General features: G+C 41.6%; 2 long non-coding RNA genes across 3 annotated transcripts; one reads left to right on the plus strand and one right to left on the minus strand.

Moving 5' to 3' along the window:
- Positions 1-498: 498 nt before the first annotated feature.
- LOC109550098 (uncharacterized) lies at positions 499-14,932 on the plus strand. 2 transcript variants are annotated; one of them, XR_012327864.1, is made up of 4 exons: positions 499-606; positions 1,395-1,456; positions 2,358-2,514; positions 14,540-14,932. It is a non-coding gene; the product is annotated as an uncharacterized lncRNA (long non-coding RNA). The 2 variants fall into 2 exon arrangements; XR_002176480.2 differs by lacking the exon at positions 2,358-2,514.
- Positions 14,933-15,375: 443 nt separating this feature from the next.
- On the minus strand, positions 15,376-18,802 carry LOC141277114 (uncharacterized). The gene is made up of 2 exons (XR_012327865.1): positions 18,256-18,802; positions 15,376-15,896 (listed from the first exon to the last, which is right to left on the minus strand). It is a non-coding gene; the product is annotated as an uncharacterized lncRNA (long non-coding RNA).
- Positions 18,803-19,367: the final 565 nt, after the last annotated feature.

Raw genomic sequence — 19,367 nt, forward strand, 5'->3', positions numbered from 1 at the left:
AACACCCTCACCAATGGGGAAACCAAGGCACAGAGAGGGAACAGACCAGGCCACAACCACACAGCGGTGGCAGAGCTGGGGCTAGAGCCCTGGAGTGCCCCTTTGCAGATTAGGGAGCCGGTGGCCTTCTGGGCGGCTTTGGTGGAGTCCATGCCCTCTCTGGGTCTCAGTTTCTCATATCTAAAATGAAGGGTTTCATGAGATTAAAAGAGTAAATGCAATAGTAATATTCTCTCTGTTATTTCAGTTGGCCTAGAGAGGTATGTGAGACACTTTTTATCATCCCATTTTTAAAAAGATTTTATAGTGCCTATTACGTTGCAGGCACTCTCTCAAGGGCATTACAGTTATTAACTAGTTTATTCTCCTATCAACGCTATAAGCTAGTTACTATTATGACTGTCCCATATTGCAGATCTGTCAACTCAGGCTGGGAGAGGTTAGGTGTAGCTTCCTGGGGTTGCATAACTCGTATGTGAGGAAGCTGGGATTTCTGCCTAGTCATTGCTGCAGTCAGCCCACAGCACTGTGCCCATTTTACCAGCCATCCACGGAGGAGGAGGCAAGAGGTCCTTACGGCAGCAGTTTGGGGACAGGTGGACACAGGTGAGGTCACTGGGAGATGTGCCACGAGCTGGGGAGTCGGGCTCCACTTTCCTGCCTCCCCAAGGAAGGGAAGGCATCTGATCTTTCCTTGAGTTCTGCCGGTCGTATCTAACTCACTTCTGCTCACACCATCTCAGAGGACACAGCATCCTGGCAATGGTACACCAAAGTGGTGACAAGTTGTAGGCTGGATATATGTAGAGACTGGCATTATAAAGAGAAGACTTTCTGGTGGCACAGTGGTTAAGAATCCGCCTGCCAGTGCATGGGACATGGGTTTGAGCCCTGGTCTGGGAAGATCCCACAGGCCGTGGAGCAACTAAGCCCGTGCGCCACAACTACTGAGCCTATGCTCTAGAGCCCATGAGCCACAACTTCTGAGCCCGTGTGCCACAAATACTGAGCCCAAGTGCCGCGACTACTGAAATCCGCGCACTCCAGAGCCTGCATGCTGCAACTACTGAAGCCCACGTACCTAGAGCCATGCTCTGCAAAAAAAGAAGTCCCCTCAATGAGGAGCCCGCACACCGCAACAAAGAGTATCCTCCGCTCGCCACAACTAGAGGAAGACTGCATGCAGCAATGAAGACCCAATGCAGCCAAAAATTTAAAAAAAAAATTTGTTTTAAATAAAGAGAAGACTTTCCTTTATGCAAATGTCCCCTCAGACCCTCAGACCCAGTGCATCTAAAACTGATATTAAGATTTTTGTTTTCAGTGATGGCAGATTTCCTTTACCCTCTGAACATGGTTTAAAATGCTGAGTAAAATATTTTTTTAAATTGCAGAGCTAAAAAGATCATGGGGAAGCAGCAGGCTAAAACTGAGGAGAAAATATAACCCCAGAGAGGTAAGCAAAGTAACAGAACCACCAAAGCCACTTCCGTATGAAGGGTATTGACGGATGTTACCCACTTGGGCTTAGATCTGGGGGCTTTCAGGGTAAGCAGGACAGAAGTCCAGGCCAAAGGCCAGTCAAGGGAGGTGAGTCTTAAAGCAGACCCTTCCCATGTAGGTTGGGAACCCCTCCTCGGGAAAAGGGTAAACCAGAACTAAATCATGCCCCTCCCATTGGCCCCAGAAAGCAATTTGGAATTGAGAAGAGCAGAAGCAAAGGAGCAGGGGAAGAAGCCCATTCTGAGAACTATAGCCATAGACTGACACGCACGCACTTTGCCACTCCAGGTACAATAGCCAGGGGCAGACAGGGAACCTCAAGCTATGAACTCGGTCGGAAATTTTTCCACCTTAAGCGTCACAACTGCCTATCAGAAACAAATAAAAGAAGAGGGAGGGGATTGGGGGAGGGATGGAGTGGGAGGTTGGGGTTAGCAGATGTAAGCTATTATATATAGAATGGATAAACAACAAGATCCTACTGTAGAGTACAGAGAACTATATTCAATATCCTATGATAAACCATAATGGAAAAGAATTAAAAAAAAAGAACGTATACATATGTATAACTGAATCACTTTGCTATACAGCAGAAATTAACTCAACATTGTAAATCAACTATACTTCAATTTAAAATTTTTTATTAATATAAAAAAAAGAAACAGATTGCAGTGTTGAGCGTAGCACTCGTGCACATGGCCTGCCGAGCTGAGGTGTTGGGCACAGCCGTTTCACATAGGAACTCTGGTCTGAAGAGCTGGGTGCATTTCGAATGAAACTAGACAAGCGCAAAGGGAAAGAAAAAAGTGCTTTATGTACATTCTGTCAATGAATCCTCTCAACATCTCTGCAAGAACCAAGATGGCGGAGTAGAAGGACATGCTCTCACTCCCTCTTGTGAGAACACCAGAATCACAACTAGCTGCTGGACGATCACTGACAGGAAGACACTGGAACTCACCAAAAAAGATACGGCACATCCAAAGACAAAGGAGAAGCCACAATGAGACGGTAAGAGGGGCGCAATCACAGTAAAATCAAGTCCCATAACTGCTGGGTGAGTGACTCACAGGCCAGAGAACACATACACCACAGAAGTCTACCCACTGGAGTGAAGATTCTGAGCCCCACGTCAGGCTTCCCAACCTGGGGGTCTGGCAATGGGAGGAGGAATTCCTAGAGAATCAAACTTTGAAGCCTAGTGGGATTTGATTGCAGGACTTGGACAGGACTGGGGGAAACAGAGGTTCCACTCTTGGAGGGCACACACAAAGTAGTGTGTGCATCGGGACACAGGGGAAGGAACAGTGACCCCAGGGGAGACTGAACCATACCTACCTGCTAGTGTTGGAGGGTCTCCTGCAGAGGTGGGGGGTGGCTGTGGCTCACCACGGGGACAAGAACACTGGCAGCAGAAGTTCTGGGAAGTACTCCTTAGCGTGAGCCCTCCCAGAGTCTGTCATTAGCCCCACCAAAGAGCCCAGGTAGGCTCCAGTGTTGGGTTGCCTCAGGCCAAACAACCAACAGGGAGGGAACCCAGCCCCACCCATCAACAGTCAAGCAGATTAATGTTTTACTGAGCTCTGCCCACCAGAGCAACGGTCAGCTCTACCCACCACCAGTCCCTCCCATCAGGAAGCTTGCACAAGCCTCTTAGATAGCCTTATCCACGAGAGGACAGACAGCAGAAGCAAGAAGAACTACAATCCTGCAGCGTGTGGAACAAAAACCACATTCACAGAAAGATAGACAAGGTGAAAAGGCAGAGGGCTATGTACCAGGTGAAGGAACAAGATAAAACTCCAGAAAAACAACTAAATGAAGTGGAGATAGGCAACCTTCCAGAAAAGGAATTCAGAATAATGATAGTGAAGATGATCCATGACCTCGGAAAAACAATGGAGGCAAAGATCAAGAAGATGCAAGAAATGTTTAACAAACACCTAGAAGAATTAAAGAACAAACAAACAGAGATGAACAATACAGTAACTGAAATGAAAAATACACTAGAAGGAATCAATAGCAGAATAACTGAGGCAAAAGAACGGAAAAGTGACCTGGAAGACAGAATGGTGGAATTCACTGCTGCGGAACAGAATAAATAAAAAAGAATGAAAAGAAATGAAGACAGCCTAAGAGACCTCCGGAACAACATTAAACACAACATTGACATTATAAGGGTCCCAGAAGGAGAAGAGAGAGAGAAAGGGCCCGAGAAAATATTTGAAGAGATTATAGTTGAAAACTTCCCTAACATGGGAAAGGAAATAGCCACCCAAGTCCAGGAAGCGCAACAAGTCCCATACAGGATAAACCCAAGGAGAAACATGCTGAGACACATAGTAATCAAATTGGCAAAAATTAAAGACAAAGAAGAATTATGAAAGCAACAAGGGAAAAACGACAAATAACATACAAGGGAACTCCAATAAGGTTAACACCTGATTTCTCAGCAGAAACTCTACAAGCCAGAAGGGAGCGGCATGATAAAGTGATGAAAGGGAAAAACCTACAACCAAGATTACTCTACCCCGCAAGGATCTCATTCAGATTCAATGGAGAAATCAAAAGCTTTACAGACAAGCAAAAGCTAAGAGAATTCAGCACCACCAAACCAGCTCTACAACAAATGCTAAAGGAACTTCTCTAAGTGCGAAACACAAGAGAAGAAAAGGACCTACAAAAACAAACCCAAAACAATTAAGAAAATGGTCATAGGAACATACATATCAATAATTACCTTAAACGTGGATGGATTAAATGCTTCAACCAAAAGACACAGGCTTGCTGAATGGATACAAAAACAAAACCCATATATATGCTGTCTACAAGAGACCCACTTCAGACCTAGGGACACATACAGACTGAAAGTGAGGGGTGGAAAAAGATATTCCATGCAAATGGAAATCAAAAGAAAGTTGGAGTAGTAATACTCATATCAGATAAAATAGACTTTAAAATAAAGAATGTTACAAGAGACAAGGAAGGACACTACATAATGATCAAGGGATCAATCCAAGAAGAAGATATAACAATTATAAATATATATGCACCCAACATAGGAGCACCTCAATACATAAGGCAACTTCTAACAGCTATGAAAGAGGAAATAGACAGTAACACAATAATACTGGGGGACTTCAACACCTCACTTACACCAATGGACAGATCATCCAAAATGAAAATAAATAAGGAAACAGAAGCTTTAAATGACACAATAGACCAGATAGATTTATTGATATTTATAGGACATTCCATTCAAAAACAGAAGATTACACTTTCTTCTCATGTGTACACAGAACATTCTCCAGGATAGATCACATCTTGGGTCACAAATCAAGCCTCAGTAAATTTAAGAAAATTGAAATCATATCAACCATCTTTTCTGACCACAATGCTATGAGATTAGAAATCAATTACAGGGAAAAAAACGTAAAAAACACAAACACATGGAGGCTAAACAATACATTACTAAATAACGAAGAGATCACTGAAGAAATCAAAGAGGAAATAAAAAAATACGTAGAGAAAAATGACAATGAAAACACGACAATCCAAAACCTATGGGATGCAGCAAAAGCAGTTCTAAGAGGGAAGTATATAGCTATACAAGCCTACCTCAAGAAAAACCTCAAATAAACAATCTAACCTTACACCTAAAGGAACTAGAGAAAGAACTAAAAAAACCCAAAGCTAGCAGAAGGAAAGAAATCATAAAGATCAGAGCAGAAATAAATGAAATAGAAACAAAGAAAACAATAGCAAAGATCAATAAAACTAAAAGCTGGTTCTTTGAGAAAATAAACAAAATTGATAAACCATTAGCCAGACTCATCAAGAAAAAGAGGGAGAGGACTCAAATCAATAAAATTAGAAATGAAAAAGGAGAAGTTACAACAGACACCACAGAAATACAAAGCATCCTAAGAGACTACTACAAGCAACTCTATGCCAATAAAATGGACAACCTGGAAGAAATGGACAAATTCTTAGAAAGGTATAACCTTCCAAGACTGAACCAGGAAGAAATAGAAAATATGAACAGACCAATCACAAGCACTGAAATTGAAACTGTGATTAAAAATCTTCCAACAAACAAAAGTCCAGGACCAGATGGCTTCACAGGTGAATTCTATCAAATATTTAGAAAAGATCTAACACCCATTCTTCTCAAACTCTTCCAAAAAATTGCAGAGGAAGGAACACTCCCAAACTCATTCTATGAGGCCAACATCACCCTGATACCAAAACCAGACAAAGATACGACAAAAAAAGAAAATTACAGATCAATATCACTGATGAATATAGATGCAAAAATCCTCAACAAAATACTAGCAAACAGAATCCAACAACACATTAAAAGGATCATACACCATGCTCAAGTGGGATTTATCCCAAGGATGCAAGGTTTCTTCAATATACGCAAATCAATCAATGTGATACACCATATTAACAAATTGAAGGAAAAAAACCATATGATCACCTCAATAGATGCAGAAAAAGCTTTTGACAAAATTCAACACTGATTTATGATAAAAACTCTCCAGAAAGTGAGCATAGAGGGAACCTACCTCAACATAATAAAGGCCATATATGACAAACCCACAGCAAACATCATTCTCTCAATGGTGAAAAACTGAAAGCTTTTCCTCTAAGATCAGGAACAAGACAAGGATGTCCACTCTCACCACTATTATTCAACATAGTTTTGGAAGTCCTAGCCACGGCAATCAGAGAAGAAAAAGAAATAAAAGGAATACAAATTGGAAAAGAAGAAGTAAAACTGTCACTGTTTGCAGATGACATGATACTATACATAGAGAATCCTAAAGATGCCACCAGAAAACTACTAGAGCTAATCAATGAATTTGGTAAAGTTGCAGGATACAAAATTAATGCACAGAAATCTCTTGCATTCCTATACAGTAATGATGAAAAATCTGAAAGAGAAATTAAGGAAACACTCCCATTTACCACTGCAACAAAAGGAATAAAATACCTAGGAATAAACCTACCTAGGGAGACAAAAGACCTGTATGCAGAAAACTATAAGACACTGATGAAAGAAATTAAAGATGATACCAACAGATGGAGAGATATACCATGATCTTGGATTGGAAGAATCAATATTGTGAAAATGACTATACTACCCAAAGCAATCTACAGATTCAATGCAATCCCTATCAAATTACCAATGCCATTTTTTATGGAACTAGAACAAAAAATCTTAAAATTTGTATGGAGACACAAAAGATCCCGATTAGCCAAAGCAGTCTCAAGGGAAAAAACGGAGCTGGAGGAATGAGACTCCCTGACTTCAGACTATACTACAAAGCTACAGTAATCAAGACAATATGGTACTGGCACAAAAACAGAAACATAGATCAATGCAACAAGATACAAAGCCCAGAGATAAACCCACAAACCTATGGTCAACTAATCTATGACAAAGGAGGCAAGGATATACAATGGAGAAAAGACAGTCTCTTCAATAAATGGTGCTGGGAAAACTGGACAGCTACATGTAAAAGAATGAAATTAGAACACTCCCTAACACCATACACAAAAATAAACTCAAAATAGATTCAAGACCTAAACGTAAGACCAGACACTATAAAACTCTTAGAGGAAAACATAGGAAGAAAACTCTTTGACATAAATCACAGCAAGATCTTTTTTGATCCACATCCTAGAGTAATGGAAATAAAAACAAAAATAAACAAATGGGACCTAATGAAACTTCAAACCTTTTGCACAGCAAAGGAAACCATAAACAAGACGAAAAGACAACTCTCAGAATGGGAGAAATATTTGCAAATGAATCAACAGACAAAGGATTAATCTCCAATATATATAAACAGCTCATGCAGCTCAATATTAAAGAAACAAACAACACAATCCAAAAATGGGCAGAAGACCTAAATAGACATTTCTCCAAAGAAGACATACAGATGGCCAAGAAACACATGAAAAGCTGCTCAATATCATTAATTATTAGAGAAATGCAAATCAAAACTACAATGAGGTATCACCTCACACCTGTTAGAATGGGCATCATCAGAAAATCTACAAACAACAAATGCTGGAGAGGGTGTGGAGAAAAGGGAACCCTCTTGCACTGTTGGTGGGAATGTAAATTGATACAGCCACTATGGAGAACAGTATGGAGGTTCCTTAAAAAGCTAAAAATAGAATTACCATATGATCCAGCAATCTCACTACTGGGCATATACCCAGAGAAAACCATAATTCAAAAAGACACATGCACCCCAATGTTCATTGCAGCAGTATTTACAATAGCCAGGTCATGGAAGCAACCTAAATGCCCATTGATAGACAAATGGATAAAGAAGATGTGGTACATATATACAATGGAATATTACTCAGCCATAAAAAGGAACGAATTTGAGTCATTTGTTGAGACGTGGATGGATCTAGAGACTGTCATACAGAGTGAAGTAAGTCAGAAAGAGAAAAACAGATATCATATATTAACGCATATATGTGGAACCTAGAAAAATGGTACAGATGAACCGGTTTGCAGGGCAGAGGTTGAGACACAGATGTAGAGAACAAATGTATGGACACCAAGGGGGGAAAGCCGCGGCGGGGTGGAGATGGTGGTGTGCTGAATTGGGCAATTGGGATTGACATATATACACTGATGTGTATAAAATGGACGACTAATAAGAACCTGCTGTATAAAATAATAAATAAAATAAAATTTTAAAATTAAAAAAAATAAGTAACGTGCTCATAGAAATGTAAAAAGCCTCAAAAAGACAGTGAAGAGAATCACTTATAATTATGTCCTTCTGGGCAAACAATGATGTAGTGAATGTTCTTCTAATAATTTTTTTCTGTGCATCTATAGATATAAAATATGTATTTTACAAAAAAACAAAAACAAAAAAAACAAATACAAGGCTGGAGGGGACCACATCCATTCCTTGGGGGAAGCCCCACAAATAATTTTTCAAAGCCAATGCCCATAACCAGGTCAAAGATGACAAAGTACATAAAGACAAGAGAGAATGTAAGTCAAAACCAGTAGAAGCAGATCCATGGTTACTGCAGATTTTGTAATGATCAGATAAAGAGGATAAAATAACTATCCTTACTATATTCTATAAAAAATGAACGGGGCTTCCCTGGTGGTGTAGTGGTTGAGAGTACGCCTGCTGATGCAGGGGACATGGGTTCGTGCCCCGGTCTGGGAAGATCCCACATGCCGCGGAGCGGCTGAGCCCGTGAGCCATGGCCGCTGAGCCTGTGCGTCTGGAGCCTGTGCTCCACAACAGGAGAGGCCACAACAGTGAGAGGCCCGTGTACCGCAAAAAAAAAAAAAAAAAAAAAAAAAAAAGAACAACCTGAAGATATCTTCAGGGAACAGTAAACTATGGAAAGTGACATCGCATGTTTTTTAAAGAGCCAAAGGAAACTTTTAGAAACTTGAAGATACATCAGAAGAAATTATCTAGAATGTATTCCATAAAAACAAGAAGATGGAGAATACTGATAAGAAGATAGGAAACATGGAGGATATAGTGAGAGAAAAATCCAACACATATTTAATCAGAATCCCAAGGAAAGAGGAAGAAATATTTAGAGGTAGTGGCTGAGTATTTTCCAGAATTGATGCAAGATACAAGTGGCCCATCCACAGATACAAGTGGCCCAAAAAATCTCAAACAGAACAAATACAAAGAAATTGATATTTAACAGAAATAGAAAAACAATGAGAAAATATCAAAGCCAGACAGAGAGAAAAGACCATTTACTTTCAAAGGAATGGCAATTAGACTTACAAATCATTCTCAACAGCAATGACAGAAATCATAGAAAAATAGAACGTAATCCTCACTGTGATGAAGCAAAATAACTGCCAACCTAGAATCTATAGTCAGCTAAAATATCTTTTAAGAATGAAGGCAAAATAAAGACATTTTCTTTCAAACAAAAACTGAGAGAGTTCATCATCAGCAAAACCTCACTAAAGAAAATTTTAAAACATGTACTTGAGGCAGAAGGAAAATTATCTAGATGGAGGGTTGAGGATACAAAAAAGAATAGGGACTAGAGAAAGTGGTAAAAAAAAATATGGACAAATGTATAAAATACTGACTGTATAGAACAGTAATCATAAAGTCTAGTGGAATTTAAAATAAAATGAAAATATCAGACAATCTAACATAAAATGGGAGTGGGAAGTAAATAGAATCAAAATATTCTAATATCAATGTGGTATTCAGGGGAAGGGCAAAGGTTTGATAAATTTTAGGCTTTAATAAATTAAGTGTGCATGTTACAATTTCTAGGGTAAACACTGAAAAAAAGGGTCAGGACACTGGCCCATGGGTCAGACCCAGCTTGCAACATGTTTTTGTATGGCCTGCAAACTAAGAATGGTTTCTACATATGAAAAGGGTTATAATAATCCAAACAAAGAAGAATGTGTGACAGACTGTCTGTGGCAGGCAAAGCCTAAAATATTTACCATCTGGCTTTTTATAGAAAAACGTTGCCAGCTCCTGCACCAAAGGAATAGAAACAGAGTATATCATTTCAAACTTATTAAGGAAGTAAATGATATGAGTTAAATGATAAAACATATACAGACAACTCTTTAAAGCCAGAAAGAAAAGAAAAAAATAGGATGAATAAGATAAGTAGCACAAAATAAGATGGTAGATTTAATTCCAAATATTTACAGTAGGTGTACCTTACATTTACATTTACCTGTACATATACATTAATTATAAATGCTCCAGTTAAAAAGCAAAATTTTCAGACTGGATGGGGGAAATTTATTTTGTTTAAGAATGAACAGGGACTTCCCTGGAGGTCCAGTGGTTAAGACTTCTCCTTCCTGTGCAGGGGGTGTGGGTTCAATCCCTGGTTGGGGAGCTAAGATCCCACATGCCTCGTGGCCAAAAACCCAAAACACTAAAAAAAGAAAAAAAGAAGCAACATTGTAACAAATTCAGTAAAGACTTTAAAAATGGTCCACATCAAAAAAATCTTAAAAAAAAAAAAAAGACTGCACTCCCAATGCAGGGGGCCTGGGTTCCATCCCTGGTCAGGGAACTAGATCCCACATGCCACAACTAAAGATCCTGCATGCCACAACTAAAGATCCCACATGCTGCAATGACGATCCCATATGCAGCAACTAAGACCTGGCACAGCCAAATAAATAAATATTTTTAAAAAATAAAATAAAAAATGAACAAACACCTCTAAAACATAAGACTAGAGAAAAGTTTAAGGTAAAATAAAAATACTAGTTTTAAAAAAATTGTTATAACTATATTCATAAAAAGGCAAAGTAGGGGTTCCCTGGTGGCGCAGTGGTTATGAATCCACCTACTAATGCAGGGGACATGGGTTCGTAGCCCTGTCCAGGAAGATCCCACATGCCGTGAAGCAACTAAACCCATGCACCACAACTACTGAGCCTGTACTCTAGAGCCCACGAGCCACAACTACTGAAGCCCACGCCTAGAGCCCATGCTCCTCAACAAGAGAAGCCACTGCAATGAGAAGCCCGCACACCGCAACGAAGAGTAGCCCCTGTTTGTCACAACTAGAGAAAGCCCACACGGAGCAACGAAAACCCAATGCAGCCAAAAATTAATTAATTAATTTTAAGAAAAAAGACAAAGTAGACGTTAAGGCAAAATGCATTACTAGAGGGAAAGATAATAATAAAACTTAATTTCACTAGGAGGACGTAACAATATTAAATTTCTATGTACCTAATAACATAAGCTCAAAATATATACAGCAAAACTTGATAGAACTACACAGAAAAATAGACAAATCAACAGCCATAATAAATTTTCAGACAACTTTTTCAATTTGATAGGGAAGGGAGATGAAGATTTGATGAACTCAGTTAATAAATTAGACTTGAACATACATAGAACACTGCACACAACAAATGTAAAAAACCCATTTCAAGCCCATCCAGAACATTTATAAATATAGCTCATATTCTGGGCCATAAAGCAAATCTCAATAAATGTCAAGGGATTTAAATCATTCAGATAATGTTTCTCTGACCACAATGTAATTAAGCTTGAAATCAATATAAAAGGAAATCCCCACATATTCAGAAAATTTAAAGACACACTTTTTATAACAAAGAAGGAACCACAATTAAAAACTTAAACTATTTCTAAAACTGAACAGTAATGAAAATATATATTCAAAATCGTAGGAAATTTTTCTAAAGTAATACTTATAAGGAAATATATAGCATATACTAGAACTGAATAAAGGCTTAAAATTAGTTAGGTAAGCATCTACCTCAAGGAGTTAGAAAAAGAGTAGTAAATTAAAAGTATATAGCAGAAAAATAATAAAGATAAAAGCACAAGTTAGTAAAGTAGTAAGCAAACTTACAATTAAGAAAATCAACAAAAATCAAAATTGACTATGTGAAAGACTAACAAAATTGACAAACCTCTGGCAAACTATGAAGGTAAAAGAAAAAGGCACAAATAACCTATGTCAGGTTGGAAAAGAGAAACATTATGTTATAACAGTAATCATATAAAACAGAATATTGTGAACAATTTTATGCCAATAAATCTAAAAATTAATATAATTAAATATTATAAAATTCCTAGAAAAACATTGCTTACTTAAGCTGCAGTAAGCATTCTAAATGGAAATAAAAATCCTGAACAGGGGCTTCCCTGGTGGCGCAGTGGTTGAGAGTCCGCCTGCCGATGTAGGGAACACGGGTTCGTGCCCTGGTCCGGGAAGATCCCACGTGCCACGAAGCGGCGGGGCCTGTGAGCCATGGCCTCTGGGCCTGCGTGTCCGGAGCCTGTGCTCCGCAACAGGAGAGGCCACAACAGTGAGAGGCCCCTGTACCGCAAAAAAAAAAAAAAAAAAAATCCTGAACAGTCCTGTACACTAAGTAACTTCTATCTGTAGTCAAAAATCTTCCCACAATGAAAACCCATCACCAGAGAGCGTCACTGGAAAATACTACAGAAAATTCTGGAAAGACATAATAATTCTAAATTGGCCCAAACTCTTAATGAAGACTCAAACTCATTTTATGAGGCTAGCATAATCTTGACATCAAAACCCAACAAGGCATACGAGAAAGAAAAATTACAGGTTACTCTCTCTCAAGAACACAGAGGCAAAAATTCTAAACAAGATATTACAAACTATACCCAGAAACATATAAAAGGATAATGTTATGATCGACTTAGGTTTAACCAATGCAATGTAGATTTAACGTTAGAAGAAAAAGTAATGTAGTTCAAACATTAATAGATCAAAGGTGAAAATTCTAATGATCACTGTATGCAAAAGAGATGTTTGACAAAATTCAATATCCATTCATGGTTTAAAAAAAAAAAAAAAAACCTTAGTAAACTAGAAATATAAGGAACTTCCTAAATCTGATAAAGGGTATACACTTTTTTAAAAAACCCTACAGCAAATATTACACTTTAAGGTGAAACTGTCAAAAACTTTCCCTTTGAAATTGGTAGCAAGATAAGAAAGCCTCCTGTTACTATACCAGTTCTGTATTGTTCTGTAAGACCTAGCCTATGCAGTAAGAAAAGGAAGAGAAATAAAACAGACAAGGATTGGATAGAAAAAAACAAACTTCATTATTCATAGATGCTATAATGAGTACATTTTTAAAAATTGACAAACTATTAGAATTAATAAGAGAGTTTAGCAAGGTTGCCAGATACAAAAAATCAATGTTAAGACATCATTATGGGGAATTCCCTGGCGGTCCAGTGGTTAGGATTTACTGCCAAAGGCGCGGGTTCAATCCCTAGTCGGGGACCTAAGATCCAGTAAGCCTCAGGGTGCAGCCAGAAAACAAACAAACAAACAAACAAAAAGCTAGAAAAAAAACCTCTGCCTTAAAAAACCAAAAATAACCCCACATGACTATGCAGTACTATATAGTAACCACTATTAGAAAATAAACTTTTCAAAAGGTCACTGTAACAGGCTCTATTCACTATACGATGGCCCCAAATGATCCCAGCTTCCTGGTACTCACGCCTTTATGTAATCCCCTCCCCTTGTGTGGGCCGCACTTAGTAACTTACTTCTAATGACCAGAATATGGGGCTGCCCTGGTGGCGCAGTAGATAAGAATCCGCCTGCCAATGCAGGAGACACGGGTTCGAGCCCTGGTCCTGGAAGATCCCACATGCTGCAGAACAACTAAGCCTGTGTGCCACAACTACTGAGCCTGCGCTCTAGGGCCCACGAGCCACAACTACTGAAGCCCGTGTGCCTAGAGCCCGTGCTCCACAACAAGAGAAGCCACCGCAATGAGAAGCCTGCACACTACAACGAAGAGTAGCCCCTGCTCGTCGCAACCAGAGAAAAGCCCGCGTGCAGCAACGAAGACCCAAAAGCAGCCAAAAATAAAAAATAAATAAAAATAAAATTAAAAAAAGAATAGAATATGGCAGAAATCATGAGATGTCACTTCTGATGTTAGGTTATTAAAAGACTGTGGCTTACATTCTTGGGTGTTCTCTCTCTCTCTCAAATCACTTCTTCCCAGGAAAGCCAGTTGCCATGACATGAGGCAGACCTACAAATCAAGCTGAGGTAGGAGATAGATAGGCCCCAGGCTGAGCAGCTGCAGCTGGTCTCCTGCTGACTCTTTGAGATGGGATACCAGTGGGAGAATTGGGCCCTGATTGGGTGCATTCTTGTGGATTTCCCTGCCCAACACATGCACAGAGAAGACCCTCAGTCTACGGGAAGGACAAAAGGAGAGAGGATACGCCAGCTGGAATCCATCTTGGCTGAGAGATTCACACCCACACCAGGACCAAATATGGAGATGACTGGCCAGGAAAAAAAAAAAAGGAAAACTGCCCCTATACAAGCAATCTAAGCTGCCCCTACTGGGTGAAACTCAATCTGACTCACCTGTGGGCTCTTTTACACATATTTTGTTTTTTCCACAAATACTTTGCTTCTTCCACACGTACTTTGCTTCTAATAAATGCTTTTATCTTTTTAACAGCCTTGGTCTCTTTGCTGAATTCTTTCTTCAAAGAAGACAACAACCGAGGTCCTTCTTCCAGCTTCTCACTGTGGGAAACAAAGCCTTCAGATAAAGCCACAGCCCTAGCCATCAGCTTGACTGCAGCCTCATAAAAGACCTTAAGCCAGAGCCACCAGCTAGGTTCCTACTCACAAAAACTGGAGATAATAAATGTTTGGGGTTTTGATGCTGAGTTTGGGGATAATTTGTTACATGTCAATAAGTAACTAATATAACCACCATCTACAACACTTCAAAATATATCAAGTACCTAGAAATAAATCTAACCAGAAATGTACAAAATTCAGATAAAATTCTAAAACTTAATTGGGACATCAGAAATAAACTGACACACTCACCAATGGTCCCATACATACGTGGCTGCCTGATTTACGACAGAGGTGGCATTTCTGCGAATCGAGGAGAAACTTGACTTTTAATTAATGGTGCTCGGATGGTTGGGTATCCATATGGGAAAAAAAAGAAAATTCAATCCTACTACATACCAGTCATGAAAACCAATTGCAGGTAAATTAAACACCTAATGGTGAAAAGCTACAAAACTTCTGAGCAATGATATAGAAATATGTCTTCCTGACTTTGAATAAGGGAAGAATTTCTTAGACACAAAAGCACCAGCCATCAGGTAAATGTTTAATCAACTAGAACATATTAAACTGAAGAATTTCTATTCATCAAAAGACTACAGGAGAGGGAATTCCCTGGCAGTCCAGTGGCTAGGACTCCATGCTCTCACTACCAAGGGCCCTGGTTTGATCCCTGGTCGGGGAAATAAGATCGCACAAGCCACGTGGTGAGGCCAAAAAATTTTTTACTTAAAAAAAAAAGACTACAGGGGAAAAAAGTGAATAGAAAAATCACAGAGTGGGAAAATATAATTGCAATAGTGTAACAGACAAGGGAGTCATATCCAGAATATGTAAATATCCCCCAGAAATCAATAAGAGCAAGAGGAGAAGGGAGCCTGAGACAAGGGCTTGGGCGTCTAGAAGATGATGCCCGAGGGAGGAGTGAGGGGTGGGGAGAGTGAGACAGGGCAGGCAGACATCCAAATACAAGGGCATTATCAAGGTCACTGCTGTAGGCAGCGGGACCTCCAGGACCTCTGAGGAGCTCCAGAGCTGTCTCCATGAAGGTCAGGAGGTGGGGAGCCCATTCATCAGCTATCACGCCCCCATTCCAGTCTTTTCCACAGTGTTGGAGAAGACCCTGGGTAGAATGTGGAAAGATTGGCTCTCTGCTGGGAGGTTTGTACCCTGCACAGTGGCCGAAATCGGAGTGACGCTGGCACCAGAGGCGTACGCTGCAAACAACCCTATAGAAAATAGACAAAAGATTTAAATAGACACTTTAAAAGGGGGGAGGGTCCAACCAGCCAATAAATATATGAAGAGATGCTCTAGTTCATTAAATTGCCTTGGAAATGCAGCTTACAGTAACGACGAGATACCATTACACACCCAGCAGATTGCCAAAAAATAGCAATGCCTTGTGCAGCACCAGAGAGCCACGGGAACACTCATCCAAGCAGAGTGGGACTGTAAATTTGTTCACCCACTTCAGAAAACTGGCATCTTCTAGTAAAGTTGAAGATACATATGACCTGTAGCTCAGAAATCCCATTCCCAGATACACAGCTTGGAGAAACACGTGTATAAATATGTACCTCTATGTACATATGAGAACGTTCATCGGAGCATTGGTTACAATAGCCCTAACCTGCAAACATCCCAAACGTCCATCCACAGGAGAATGGGTTCATAGCTTGTAGTGTGGTCACGTACTGGAATGGCATACGGCAATGAGCTTGAATAAACTGTATCTACACACAAAGACACAGATGAATCCCACCCACTTAATGGTAAGTTGAAGGAACATGGGTTTTTTTTTACATAAACTTCTAAAACAGGGAAAACCAAAATTATGTTATTCAGAGATGCAGATATAGGGGGTAAAACTATCAATACAAGTGAGGAAGCGATGCCTGTAAATGTCAGGATGTTTCCATGCTCCGTGCAGGAAGGTGTGGGATGGAGAAAAGAGGCTGGAGGTTTCAGGGGGTGGGGGTTACATGGGGATTTGCTTTATAATTTTTGTTAAATGGTGTATAGATGCTGTGTATTCTCTATAGTTCACATTTTATTAATGTTTAACAATAAAGGATTACATCAGTAAAACTGAGGCACACACACATACCACCTGTTCTCCCTTCGTGGGTTCCCCACCCCAGTTACAGACAGACCACCCACCACCCAGGACCCCAGGCATCAGCCTTGATGACTCCACCCACAACCTGGTGGCCAGCCAAGCAATTCCATCCTGTGGGTGCCCCCTCCCAACGCCCCACAGAGCCTCGACCCCCCTCCCTCCTTTCCTGCTGTCAGCACAACCGTGGGAGGGGTGACCCACCAGTGTCTCACGTCCACCCGGGAACAACCAGAGATGGCTACTCCTCCCTGGACATTTTTCCAACCTGTTTCCACCCACTGCCAGAGTGACTCTTTGGAAACACCACCTGCACGGGGAGCTCACCTGGTCAAAGACCTTCAATATCTCCCCACTGCCCAAGCTCCAAGATGGGGCCCCTTCTTACCCCTCTGGTTTCTCTCTTGCCCCTCCCACTGCCACCCTGCCCACCAAGCCCATGTGTCTGCACTCTCTCTTCCTCTTACCACCCCCAACTTCCCCCTCCCACTTGCCTTCCCCTGTCCCACTCTACTCAACATGGAGGTCTCAGTTAGAAGTCCCCTCTCATAAGAAACCTTCCTGCCAGGCTGGGTTACACCGCTCACCCTGCCCTAATAGCTCGCCTAAGGAAGCAGCCAAGCCCACAGGCTGCAGGATCTAGGGTCTGGGTCGGTTTGTGTTCCTGCGGCGTGGGTCCCTGTGGTGAAGGACTGAAGCCAGGACCTGCCTGCCTGAGACCAGAGGCTCCCGTTTCTGCGGAGGAAGGTCTGGGGTGCCTCTGACAGGCAGCTTCTCAGCAAAGCATCCCCTGGGCCAGGAAGCCTGGGGAGGGGCCGGGAGCCAGCCGACGAAGAGACCCCATGGGCTCCAATACGAGGACATCAGCAGTGACTACGAGGGGCTGAAGTTGAACCAGAGGCCCTTCACCCATTTGCCTTCCAGGAGCAACATAAGCCTCTCAGATTTTTGTTTAACTCAGAGACCTTCTCCACAATGTCGATCCCCATGCAGAGGATGGGAGAGCCTTGGAGTCTAATGTGCTATAAAAATTAATAATGAAATGTGACATTTTTGCACCCCCAATTTTGTCCACACACATCATCTTATGTTATCATTGCCTGGTACATCCCTGATCCCACCAGATGGTGATCCTGGAGGAGATGGGGGAGAGGGGTGGTGGGAGCAGCAAATGGGCCTCCTCCCTTCATGGGGAACCCCAGGCTGAGCAGGCCTGGCTCAACATGGGGTCTTTGTGCATGTGGGATAGACAGAGGGTAGATGGACAGATGTTGGATGTTGGATGGATGGATGACTGGATAAAAGGACAGATGAATGGATACATGAACAAATGGAAAATAGAGGAATAATGAATGGATGGACAGACAGAAGTTTGAATGGATGAACAGATGAGTGAATGAACAAAGAGATAAATGGATGGGTAGATAAAAGACCAGCAGACATTCCCACAGAGGGATGGAAAAACTTACCAGTTTTGTTATTTAACAGAGGTGGGAAAGCCAAGTCAGGGCCTCAGATGCACTCTTGCTGGAAATGCCCCACCTTGCAGTTGGCAGGAATGTGGGAGTCCTTGCTGCCCTCTGCAGGTTGCCCATGGGCTCTGGGATCAGGGAAGAAGGCAGAAGTGGCCAAGCGTGACCCCTGGTGGTCACCATAGGAATGACAACCCCAGCACCAGACTTGAGGTCCTGGCGGTGCCCAGCCAGCTGAGGAGCCCACCTTCACCCTGACCCCAGCTGCTGACTTTCTGGCCCTTAGGCTGAGGCTCCCATGTGAATGTTCTTAGGCACAGCTCACATCACCAGTGGTGTGAGAGGCGCTGGACCCGGTGTTCACACTCTGAAGGGCCTACTCCTGACCAAGTCCTGTTAGAAAACACCTAGAGAGAGCTGCTGAGGACATCCGTGAACAGGTGACTAATAACAGCCCACATTTAAGCACTGCTCATCACGCTGGGCGGTGGAACAGGCCACTCACATCTTTCTCTCCCTGATCCCTCACAGCAGCCCTGGAAACAGCAACTAGGACGGCCCCCATTTTACAGGTGAGAAAACTAAGTCTCAGAGAGGCCTCAAGAGGACTGCCAAGGTCTGCGATGAGTGAGTGGCAGAGCCAGGATTCGAACCCAGACTGTCTCTGATTCCCTCCCATGCTGGCTCCCTGCCTCCCTGCCAAACCCTGCTAGGACAATAATCATGGCTGACTTCCTGAGCATCCCGGCTGGGTCCCCAAGGGCACACAGACACACACACACACACACACACACACACACACACACACACACAGCCCCTACTCCCGGGTGGCTCCCCAAGGGCACACAGACACACACACACACACACACACAGTGCCTGCCTCTAGAGGACTCATCATCCAGCGGGGTTGTTCCCATCCCTCTACTGTTCTGATAAGGAAGCAGAGGCTGATTTGAATCCCACCTCCGGCACCGAGTGGCTGTGTGACCTTGGGCAAGTCACTTAACTTTTCTGTGCTTCAGCTGACTCATGGGTGTAACAAGCATGATAATAATCAAACTTACCTCACAGAGTTGTTGTGAAAATTAAGTGAGCTAATATATGTAGGG

The sequence above is a fragment of the Tursiops truncatus genome, chromosome 19 (assembly GCF_011762595.2).
Source record: "Tursiops truncatus isolate mTurTru1 chromosome 19, mTurTru1.mat.Y, whole genome shotgun sequence".
Taxonomy (NCBI): Eukaryota; Metazoa; Chordata; class Mammalia; order Artiodactyla; family Delphinidae; genus Tursiops; species Tursiops truncatus.